The following is a 12899-nucleotide window of genomic DNA, read 5'->3' on the forward strand; positions in this document are numbered from 1 at the left end:
TCAAAATCATTTTGCTTGAACTGGCCAATCTCACTCCTGAGTTGGGCTGTTTTTGCAGGAGGAAAGATTTTAGCAAGAAACCTCTCAGCCATGTCCTGCCAACTAACAATGCTTCCCGGTTGTAGAGATTGTAGCCAACCTCTAGCCTTGTCCCTCAAAGAGAAAGGAAACAATCTCAGTCTAATGGTGTCTTCAGTAACACCATTGATCTTCACAGTGTCATAAATCTCCATAAACATAGCCAAATGAATATTGGGATCATCCAGTGGCGATCCGCTGAATTGAGCCTGCTGCACCATGCTAATCAAAGCTGGTTTGAGCTCAAAGTTGTTGGCATTGATTGGCTGGCGCATTATGCTCGAGTACTTTCCATTCACAATTGGCCGCACATAGTCCTTCAAGGTGCGTGGTAGTACCTCACGATCTTCTTCAGCCATAGCTAGTATCTTATTTCTTCTTAGTGATCTAAGAGTTCTTTCAATCTCCGGATCAATAGGAATAATGTCACGAGATCTAGTACGGCGCATCCAATGTCAAAAACACACCTGTAGAACAAATTAAAACAAAATTCTAAATTAAAACCAAGATTACTTTGTATCGATATTGACGAAAAGAATAAGAATAAACCAATCCCCGGCAATGGCGCCAAAAACTTTACCGGTGCAAAACTGCAAGTGCACAGTATCGTAGTTTTATAATAAAGTGGTAAGAAGAGTATCGTCCTCAGGGATTGGTACCTTACTCTTGCCAAATACCAAAATTATACTAATCTCAATTTTATCTAGAGGAATCGCTAAGGTTTTTGTAGTTGCAAATAAAACTAGATCCACTCAAAGAGAAATAAGCAAAGAAAATAAAACTGACTTTCAAAGATCAAATTCAATAGGGAAGAAAACTTCTAGGAAATCGATTTCACCATAATTCTTCACTATGCTTTTCTCATCCAGCTAATTTAACTTAAACCTCTTTTGTCTATTAGCAAATCTCTAATTCATCCAAAAGCCTCTTTCGATAGTCAATTGGAAGTGATTCTAGTTTATCAATTCACACAAGAGTATGCAAATTAAATAATCAAGAACGCAATAAGACCAATGATTTAATTACTACACAGGTTCATACAAGTCTTTCGATCTCTATACTTACCTATGCTGAAATATCCAAGATCTACCCTATGATTCCCTCTTTCGATAGCAAATCACAAGATTAATAATCATCTAATCAATGGCCAGTTAATTAGAAGCATTAAACTCAGAATAATTCAGATAAACAAAGAGAGAATTGCATTAAATTAGCATGGACAAACAAGCATAGTTCGGAAATAGGTTACATCGTTTTCCTAGAATAAAGAAAATTTAGCTCATGCTAGAAATGGAATTCAACATAAACAAATTCACCATAATTGTTCTGAGAAGATGGGAAGAAGAAAATAAACACTGAAAAATCCTCCTTGCAGCCTCAACTCGTCGTCAAAAGCTCAAGGGAACGATTCAACGCTTTTCTCCCGTCCGTGCTCGTGTATGAATCCAACGTACGTGCAATAAATTGGAATTCCGTCTCCAAAACAAATGATTTGAATCCCTCTAGCTATGTTTTTCTCTCCCAAAGAGTGTTCTCTAGTCAAAACTCGCGGCTCTAGAGTGAAAAATGGCTTTTATATGGTCCCACGGCGGAAAACCTAAAATCTGTCAAAATACGATGTTCGCTCGAGCGGGGTGTCGAGCGCGCGTCGAGCGTTCGACTCTGCCTGATTTCGCTCGAGCGTCCTATCGAGCGCACATCGAGCGTTCGACTCTGCCTGATTTCGCTCGAGCGGCCAATGTCTCTGCTCGAGCGATCTTCATTTTTCAGCAACCCGCTCGAGCTCCCTGTCGAGCGGCAGTCGAGCGTTTGAATCTGCCTGAATTCGCTCGAGCGAACTTGTAAAATCTGCAATATGAAATTTTGCAAGCCATCAATGACCTTATATCCCTGCAACAAAGAAACAACAATACTAGGCAAAGGTACGTCAAGTTCGTTAGTATTAAAACTTTCCTTAACATAAAAACTCACTTTTCTTTTTGTTTTCCTCTCATTTTCTGCACTATCTCTTCTCTTTTCACTCTCTCTTTTTTCTTTAGTCTCTTTATTCTTTTCACTTTCTTTTTCCTTTTCACTCTCTACTTTCTTTTCACTCTCTGTTTTTTCTTCACTCTCTCCTTCTCTTGAAGTTTTGGCCTCACTATTTCTTCTTTTCTCAATCTCACTTTCATTCTTTCTTTTTTCATCAATCTCACTTTCTCTCTTTCTTTTTTGATCAACTTCACTTTCTTTCTTTCTTCTTTGATCGACCTCACTTTTCAACTTGAGTTGGTCCTCATGGACCTGTGTTGCAGTTAAAGGAGCAAGTTTGATTCTTTTTCCATCCTTTTCAAAACTGTACATATTTCTAAACCCATCATAGATCACTCTCCTATCACATTGCCATGGCCTCCCCAACAAAATATGGCCAGCATGCATAGGCACAACATCACAAAGTACCTCATCCTTGTACCTCCCAATTGAAAAAGAAACTAGCACTTGCTTATTTATCCTAACCTCCCCACAATCATTCAACTACTGCAACTTGTATGGTCTAGGGTGTTTCAAAGTAGGTAAATTCAATTTCTCAACTAAAGTAGTGCTAGCAACATTAGTACAACTTCCTCCATCAATAATCATACTACATACCTTGTTGTGGATGTGGCATCTAGTATGAAAAATGTTCTCTCTTTGCTGCTCTATACCATCCATCTTAAATTCTGTATTGGGAGCATGCCTAACAACAAGAGACTCGCCATACTTTTCATTCTTATTGTACATATTCTCAATACTAGGCTCACGTCTCCTCCTATCTCTCCCACTTTGCAAATTTCTAATCAATGCACCTTGTTGTTCCATCTTATCCCTCACTTCCCCCAACTTCAAATTTAACCTTTCAAACTTTTGTTGCATGGACTGCAACAAAAAGAATGAATTGTCTGACATCCCTTTTGGTTATGAGTCACTTTAATGAGACATCGTATGTGCTGCACAAAAAAGAATGTTAGTGGAAAAAGCAATGTTTTGAATACCGTACCGGATGGCGTACCGGTCAAGGCACTGAAACGAAATATTTCGGTACCGGTACCGTTTCATGTACCGTTTCGGGATAGTCGATATATAAATAAATTATATTTCAAAATAATAATCTATATATGAATAAATTATACATGAATACACATGTATATATAAATTATAAATAGTCTAATATGAATTGGGGTAAAAAAATAAGATTATAACTTAAAAAAATGAAAAAAAAAAAACATGAAGGCCGAATTACCGAAATACCGGCCGGTACAGGCCGAAATATAGGCCGGTACGGCCGGTACCGGCCGGTACAAAATAGGTACCTTACCTGTACCGGCCGGTACGGTACGGTACCAAAAACACTGGGAAAAAGACCTCACACGCTCTTCCTCACGTGTTTACACTCAAATAATGACACTCCAGTCGTGTTTCACTCTTAATTGGCTTTTTCCCGATAATGGTCTCACACTCTCTTGCCTTTTACCTCAAGAGTTTTTCCACTCAGATTCTTTCAGAACTAATTGAACACAATCAAGACAAAGCAACCTTGTTTAATCCCAACTAGCAATTAGATCTAAGAAACAAGAATAAGAGAAACACGGAAGGAACAACAATGACACGAGAATCAAGAAAATTATACGAGGGAAAGAGTAATTACAAAACAAGACACCAACTAGAAAAAATGTATTCAACCCCTTTAAAGATAACGCTCAATCAATGCCAAACCACTCAATTTCATATGGCAAAATATTTCAAACAACTATACCCAAAATCATTTTCTTTCTCTTTTTTTTTTTTTTTTTTTTTTTTTTTTTTTTGTTTTGGATTTTTTTGCTTTTTTTTTTCGAATTTTTTTTTCTTTCTTTTCTTTTTTTTTCTTTTTTTTTCTTTTCTTTTCTTTTCTTTTCTTTTCTTTTCCTTTCCTTTTTTTTTTTTCCTTTTCTTTTCTCAACAATTCAACCACAAATAGAAATATTCAATTGTGATAATCAAACAATTGAATTCAAACACATACAAATTGACAAGGAAATAGAAGGGAATCAATGAAACCCTAGAAATTTCAAACCCTAGATGGTGCAAATTTTGGCAACTCTCAAACAAGGAATTTAGCCACCCTATGATGATGAACATGAAACCCAAAAGATAGAATAATTTGGCAGCCCTAGGAAATTGGAATTTGTGCACTTTTTTTTTTTTTTTGTGCAACCCTAGAACAATGAAGCCCTAGAATTAACGATACAATAAATAAAGACAGAATCAGACCTGATTGGAAACCTTGCTCTAATTACCAAATGATGTGAACCCCAATCGACTCGCTTTGAGACCCAACAACAATATTGGAAAACCAACCCAAGAACGCCAAACTCAAGTCTATGGATAGAGAATTTAGACCCGTTGAGATCCTGTTTCAAGAACCTAGATTATATTAAAATCTAGACCCAATGAAATCCCATCTCAAGAACCCAAATTACAAGGAGGAACGCCACAAAGGTTGTGATTTACCTTTGATAAAAGTTCAAGAGTTCAATTAAGAACAAGAGGAGAAAACTCACTCAAATAAAATAATAACTTTCCAAATTTGCCTTTGGCCAAAATACAAGGCATTCCCAAAAACCCTAGTTCATTAAAAATAACACATATGTGTGAACTGACATCCTCAAGCCCACTTATTCTAAACTAACAAAATAAGCTCTTTTAATGAAATGAATAAGTCCAAGGCCTTCAATAACAATAGGCCCAAGTCATGTCTTCCATAGCTTGGATCAAGTGGATCAAAATTGGTTCTCATTCTTTCAAGCCCGTCATGAGTGTCGGGCTCTTGCTAGTTTCATCCCAATTGAATTGTACCAATTCTCGCATTGCTCCCTTGATCTTTGTGGCTCTTAATCTTGTAATTGATCCGTAAGACTTGGTCCACCTTGGGGCCCATCAAACAGTTAAGGTGAAATGTATTTGATGATATTTCCCTTGAGTACATGGCGTAAACAGCATAGGCTAGAGTCTGATTAGTTGCGGTGCACATAGAGGTGCGCCTAGGTGGCGATCGACGGTGACTTTGGCATTGGAGTGACTTTCCTTATATTGAAATGTGGTGGACCAAGTGTAGTCTTCTATTCCGCTCTATGAATGATGGGAAACAACTATAAAAAAGTATTAACATCCATATAAAAACGGTGGGAAAGAATTAAAAAGGAAATTAATCTTGAAGCATGGTTTAGAGATGACTAATTACTTGTAAGTTGATTAATGACCTTAACTCCGGTTACAAGCTTAACCAAGGCAAGATAAGGGGAGTATGGCGCGTCTTGGGCTTGAGGGAAACCGATGGTATGGCATCTGTGCGTTACAATTGGATGAATGAAGGAAAAGAAGGGGTTGTTTGAGTCAATTCGTCCAATGCCAGAACTGAGTTTCGATGGCTAAGGTGTGATGCATTTACTGAGATTTCCCTTGAGAAAATGGTGTAAACTGCATAGGGTACAGTCCGATTAGTTGGAATGCACATGGAGGTGCACCTAGGTGGCGTTTGGCGGTGACTTGGGCGTTGGAACGACTTTCCTTCTGTTGAAATGTGGTTTATCAAGTCTAATCTTCTATTTCACTCTAAGAATGGTGGGAAACAACAATAAAAGTATTAATGTCCATATTAAAATGGTGAGAAAGAACTAAAAGGGAAATCCAACCTAAAACATGGTTTGGACATGAGTAATCGCTTGTAAGTTGATTAATGCCCTTAGCACCGGTTCAAAGTTTCACCAACGCCAAATAAGGCGCGTATGGCACACATCTAAGGCTACAATTGGAAGAACGATATAAAAGACAGGTTTCTTCGTGTCAGTTCCTCCAATGCTAGAGAATTGAGCTAGAGGTTCAGGTGGGATGCATTTGACGAGATTTCCCTCGAGAAATTGGTGTAAACGGCATAGGCTATAGTCCGATTCGTTGCAATGCACAAAGAGGTGCACCTAGGTGGCGATTGGCGGTGACTCTGGCGTTGCAATGACTTTCCTTGTATGGAAATGTGGTGGATCAGGTCTAATCTTCTAATTCACTCCAAGAATGATGGCAAAGAAAACAATAAGAGGAATAAGGCCCATACGAAAAGGGAGAGAAAGAATTAAGAAGGAAAATAAGTTCAGAGGATGGTTTAAAGATGAATAATCACTTGTAGTTCAATAATGCCCTTAACTCCAGTCACAAGCATCACCAAATCTAGATTAGGGGCGTATGGCACATCTTGGGCTTGAGGGAAACCAATGGTATGGCATATGTGGGCTACAATTAGAAGAATGAAACAAAAGACACGTTTCTTCGTTTGAATTCCTCTTGTGCTGGAACTGAGTTACAACAGTTAAGGTGGGATGTATTTGATGATATTTCCCTTGAGGACATGGCGTAAACAGCATAGGCTAGACTCCGATTACTTGCAATGCACATAGAGGTGCGCCTAGGTGGCGATCGACGGTGACTTTGGCATTGGAGTGACTTTCCTTATATTGAAATGTGGTGGATCAAGTGTAATCTTCTATTTCGCTCTTAGAATGATGGGAAACAACTATAAAAAAGTATTAACATCCACATAAAAACGGTGAGAAAGAATTAAAATGGAAATTAATCTTAAAAACATGGTTTAGAGATGACTAATCACTTGTAAGTTGATTAATGACCTTAACTCCGGTAACAAGCTTAACCAAGGCAAGATAAGGGGAGTGTGGCGCGTCTTGGGCTTGAGGGAAACCGATGGTATGGCATATGTGCGTTACAATTGGATGAATGATGGAAAAGAAGGGGTTGTTTGAGTCAATTCGTACAATGCCAGAACTGAGTTTCGACGGGTAGGGTGTGATGCATTTACTGAGATTTCCCTTGAGAAAATGGTGTAAACGGCATAGGGTACAGTCCTATTAGTTGGAATGCACATGGAGGTGCACCTAGGTGGTGTTTGGCAGTGACTTGGGCGTTGGAACGACTTTCCTTGTGTTGAAATGTGGTTTATCAAGTCTAATCTTCTATTTCACTCTAAGAATGATGGGAACAACAATAAAAGTATTAATGTCCATATTAAAATGGTGAGAAAGAACTAAAAGGGAAATCCAGCCTGAAACATGGTTTGGACATGAGTAATCGCTTGTAAGTTGATTAATGCCCTTAGCACCGGTTCCAAGTTTCACCAAGGCCAAATAAGGAGCGTATGGCACACATCTAACGCTACAGTTGGAAGAACGATTTAAAAGACAGGTTTCTTCATGTCAGTTCCTCCAATGCTAGAGAATTGAGCTAGAGGTTAAGGTGGGATGCATTTGACGTGATTTCCCTCGAGAAATTGGTGTAAACAGCATAGGGTATAGTCCGATTCGTTGCAATGCACAAAGAGGTGCACCTAGGTGGCGATTGGTGGTGAGTCTGGCGTTGGAATGACTTTCCTTGTATTGAAATGTGGTGGATCAGGTCTAATCTTCGAATTCACTCCAAGAATGATGGCAAAGAAAACAATAAGAGGAATAAGGCCCATACGAAAAGGGAGAGAAAGAATTAAAAAGGAAATTAAGTTCAGAGGATCGTTTAAAGATGAATAATCACTTCTAGTTGAATAATGCCCTTAACTCCAGTCACGAGCATCACCAAATCAAGATTAGGGGTGTATGGCACATCTTGGGCTTGAGGGAAACAAATGGTATGACATATGTGGGCTACAATTGGAAGAATGAAAGAAAAGACGGGTTTCTTCGTTTGAATTCGTCCTGTGCTGGAACTGAGTTACAACAGTTAAGGTGGGATGTATTTGATAATATTTCCCTTGAGGACATGGCGTAAACAACATAGGCTAGAGTCGGATTAGTTGCCGTGCACATAGAGGTGCGCTTAGGTGGCGATCGACGGTGACTTTGGCATTGGAGTGACTTTCCTTATATTGAAATGTGGTGGATCAAGTGTAATCTTCTATTCTGCTCTAAGAATGGTGGGAAACAACTATAAAAAAGTGTTAACATCCATATAAAAAAGGTGAGAAAGAATTAAAAGGCAAATTAATCTTGAAACATGGTTTAGAGATGACTAATCACTTGTAAGTTGATTAATGACCTTAACTCCGGTTACAAGCTTAACCAAGGCAAGATAAGGGGAGTATGGCGCGTCTTGGGCTTGAGGGAAACCGATGGTATGGCATCTGACCGTTACAATTGCATGAATGAAGGAAATGAAGGGGTTGTTTGAGTCAATTCGTCCAATGCCAGAACTGAGTTTCAACGGCTAAGGTGTGATGCATTTACCGAGATTTCCCTTGAGAAAATGGTGCAAACGGCATAGGATAGAGTCCGATTAGTTGGAATGCACATGGAGGTGCACCTAGGTGGCGTTTGACGGTGACTTGGGCGTTGGAACAAGTTTCCTTGTGTTGAAATGTGGTTTATCAAGTCTAATCTTCTATTTCACTCTCAGAATGATGGGAAACAACAATAAAAGTATTAATGTCCATATTAAAATGGTGAGAAAGAACTAAAAGGGAAATCCAGCCTAAAACATGGTTTGGACGTGAGTAATCGCTTGTAAGTTGATTAATGCCCTTAGCACCGGTTCCAAGTTTCACCATGGCCAAATAAGGCGCGTATGGCACACATCTAAGGCTACAGTTGGAAGAACGATTTAAAAGACAGGTTTCTTCGTGTCAGTTCCTCCAATGCTAGAGAATTGAGCTAGAGGTTAAGGTGGGATGCATTTGACGAGATTTCCCTCGAGAAATTGGTGTAAACGGCATAGGGTATAGTCCGATTCGTTGCAATGCACAAAGAGGTGCACCTAGGTGGCAATTGGCGGTGACTCTGGCGTTGGAATGACTTTCCTCGTATTGAAATGTGGTGGATCAGGTCTAATCTTTTAATTCACTCCAAGAATGATGGCAAAGAAAACAATAAGAGGAATAAGGCCCATACGAAAAGGGAGAGAAAGAATTAAAAAGGAAATTAAGTTCAGAGGATGGTTTAAAGATGAATAATCACTTGTAGTTGAATAATGCCCTTAACTCCAGTCACAAGCATCACCAAATCTAGATTAGGGGCATATGGCACATCTTGGGCTTGAGGGAAACCAATGGTATGGCATATGTGGGCTACAATTGGAAGAATGAAAGAAAAGACAGGTTTCTTCGTTTGAATTCGTCCTGTGCTGGAACTGAGTTACAACAGTTAAGGTGGGATGTATTTGATGATATTTCCCTTGAGGACATGGCATAAACAGCATAGGCTAGAGTTCGATTAGTTGCAGTGCACATAGAGGTGCGCCTAGGTGGCGATCGACGGTGACTTTGGCATTGGAGTGACTTTCCTTATATTGAAATGTGGTGGATCAAGTGTAATCTTCTATTCCGCTCTAAGAATGATGGGAAACAACTATAAAAAAGTATTAACATCCATATAAAAACGGGGAGAAAGAATTAAAAAGGAAATTAATCTTGAAACATTGTTTAGAGATGACTAATCACTTGTAAGTTGATTAATGACCTTAACTCCGGTTACAAGCTTAACCAAGGCAAGATAGGGGGAGTATGGCGCGTCTTGGGCTTGAGGGAAACCGATGGAATGGCATCTGTGCGTTACAATTGGATGAATGAAGGAAAAGAAGGTTTTGTTTGAGTGAATTCGTACAATGCAAGAACTGAGTTTCGACGGCTATGGTGTGATGCATTTACTGAGATTTCCCTTGAGAAAATGGTGTAAACGGCATAGGGTACAGTCCGATTAGTTGGAATGCACATGGAGGTGCACCTAGGTGGCGTTTGGCGGTGACTTGGGCGTTGGAACGACTTTCCTTGTGTTGAAATGTGGTTTATCATGTCTAATCTTCTATTTCACTCTAAGAGTGATGGGAAACAACAATAAAAGTATTAATTTCCATATTAAAATGGTGAGAAAGAACTAAATGGGAAATACAGCCTAAAACATGGTTTGGACATGAGTAATCGCTTGTAAGTTGATTAATGCCCTTAGCACCGGTTCCAAGTTTCACCAAGGTCAAATAAGGCGCGTATCGCACACATAGAAGGCTACAATTGGAAGAACGATTTAAAAGACAGGTTTCTTCGTTTCAGTTCCTCCAATGCTAGAGAATTGAGCTAGAGGTTAAGGTGGGATGCATTTGACGAGATTTCCCTCGAGAAATTGGTGTAAATGGTATAGGCTATCGTCCGATTCGTTGCAATGCACAAAGAGGTGCACCTAGGTGGCGATTGGCGGTGACTCTGGCGTTGGAATGACTTTCCTTGTATTGAAATGTGGTGGATCAGGTCTAATCTTCGAATTCGCTCCAAGAATGATGGCAAAGAAAACAATAAGAGGAACAAGGCCCATACGAAAAGGGAGAGAAAGAATTAAAGAGGAAATTAAGTTCAGAGGATGGTTTAAAGAATAATAATCACTTCTAGTGGAATAATGCCCTTAACTCCAGTCACAAGCATCACCAAATCTAGATTAGGGGCGTATGGCACATCTTGGGCTTGACGGAAACCAATGGTGTGGCATATGTGGGCTACAATTGGAAGAATAAAAGAAAAGACAGGTTTCTTCGTTTGAATTCGTTCTGTGCTGGGACTGAGTTACAACAGTTAAGGTGGGATGTAGTTGATGATATTTCCCTTGAGGACATGGCGTAAACAGCATAGGCTAGAGTCTGATTAGTTGCGGTGCACGTAGAGGTGCGCCTAGGTGGCGATCGACGGTGACTTTGGCATTGGAGTGACTTTCCTTATGTTGAAATGTGGTGGATCAAGTGTAATCTTCTATTCCGCTCTAAGAATGATGGGAAACAACTATAAAAAAGTATTAACATCCATATAAAAACGGTGAGAAATAATTAAAAAGGAAATTAATCTTGAAACATGGTTTAGAGATGACTAATCACTTGTAAGTTGATTAATGACCATAACTCTGGTTACAAGCTTAACCAAGGCAAGATAAGGGGAGTATGGCGCGTCTTGGGCTTGAGGGAAACCGATGGTATGGCATATGTGCGTTACAATTGGATGAATGAAGGAAAAGAAGGAGTTGTTTGAGTCAATTCGTCCAATGCCAGAACTGAGTTTCGACGGCTAAGGTGTGATGCATTTACTAAGATTTCCCTTGAGAAAATGGTGTAAACGGCATAGGGTACAGTCCGATTAGTTGGAATGCACATGGAGGTGCACCTAGGTGAAGTTTGGCGGTGACTTGGGCGTTGGAACGACTTTCCTTGTGTTGAAATGTGGTTTATCAAGTCTAATCTTCTATTTCACTCTAAGAATGGTGGGAAACAACAGTAAAAGTATTAATGTCCATATTAAAATGGTGAGAAAGAACTAAAAGGGAAATCCAGCATAAAACATGGTTTGGACATGAGTAATCGCTTGTAAGTTGATTAATGCCCTTAGCACCGGTTCCAAGTTTCACCAAGGTCAAATAAGGCGCGTATGGCACACATAGAAGGCTACAATTGGAAGAACGATTTAAAAGATAGGTTTCTTCGTTTGAGTTCCTCCAATGCTAGAGAATTGAGCTAGAGGTTAAGGTGGGATGCATTTGACGAGATTTCCCTCGAGAAATTGGTGTAAACGGCATAGGCTATAGTCCGATTCGTTGCAATGCACAAAGAGGTGCACCTAGGTGGCAATTGGCAGTGACTCTGGCGTTGGAATGACTTTCCTTGTATTGAAATGTGGTGGATCAGGTCTAATCTTGTAATTCACTCCAAGAATGATGGCAAAGAAAACAATAAGAGGAATAAGGCCCCTACGAAAAGGGAGAGAAAGAATTAAAAAGGAAATTAAGTTCAGAGGATGGTTTAAAGATGAATAATCACCTGTAGTTGAATAATGCCCTTAACTCCAGTCACAAGCATCACCAAATCTAGATTAGGGGCGTATGGCACATCTTGGGCTTGAGGGAAACCAATGGTATGGCATATGGGGGCCACAATTGGAAGAATGAAAGAAAAGACGGGTTTCTTCATTTGAATTCGTCCTGTGCTGGTATTGAGTTACAACAGTTAAGGTGAGATGTATTTGATGATATTTCCCTTGAGGACATGGCATAAACAGCATAGGCTAGAGTTCGATTAGTTGCAGTGCACATAGAGGTGCGCCTAGGTGGCGAGCGACGGTGACTTTGGCATTGGAGTGACTTTCCTTATATTCAAATGTGGTAGATCAAGTGTAATCTTCTAATCCGCTCTAAGAATGATAGGAAACAAATATAAAAAACTATTAACATCCATATAAAAACGGTGAGAAAAAATTAAAAAGGAAATTAATCTTGAAAGATGGTTTAGAGATGACTAATCACTTGTAAGTTGATTAATGACCTTAACTCCGGTTACAAGCTTAACCAAGGCAAGATAGGGGGAGTATGGCGCGTCTTGGGCTTGAGGGAAACCGATGGTATGGCATCTGTGCGTTACAATTGGATGAATGAAGGAAAAGAAGGGTTTGTTTGAGTCAATTCGTACAATGCCAGAACTGAGTTTCGACGGCTAAGGTGTGATGTATTTACTGAGATTTCCCTTGAGAAAATGGTGTAAACGGCATAGGGTACAGTCCAATTAGTTGGAATGCACATGGAGGTGCACCTAGGAGGCGTTCGGCGGTGACTTGGGCGTCGGAACTACTTTCCTTGTGTTGAAATGTGGTTTATGAAGTCTAATCTTCTATTTCACTCTAAGAATGGTGGGAACCAACAATAAAAGTAATAATGTCAAAATTAAAATGGTGAGAAAGAACTAAAAGGGAAATCCAGCCTCAAACATGGTTTGGACATGAGTAATCGCTTGTAAGTTGATTAATGCCCTTAGCA

At 39.6% G+C, this 12899-nt stretch overlaps 1 non-coding gene across 1 annotated transcript in view; it reads left to right on the plus strand.

Moving 5' to 3' along the window:
- LOC122300043 overlaps positions 1–44 on the plus strand; it is a 107-nt gene extending 63 nt beyond the window's left edge. The window contains exon 1 of the small nucleolar RNA XR_006239886.1: positions 1–44. This exon is cut by the window's left edge and continues 63 nt beyond it. This is a non-coding gene — a small nucleolar RNA (small nucleolar RNA R71).
- The last annotated feature ends 12855 nt before the right edge of the window (positions 45–12899 follow it).

This window comes from Carya illinoinensis, chromosome 16 (genome assembly GCF_018687715.1).
Source record: "Carya illinoinensis cultivar Pawnee chromosome 16, C.illinoinensisPawnee_v1, whole genome shotgun sequence".
In the NCBI taxonomy this organism is placed as follows: Eukaryota; Viridiplantae; Streptophyta; class Magnoliopsida; order Fagales; family Juglandaceae; genus Carya; species Carya illinoinensis.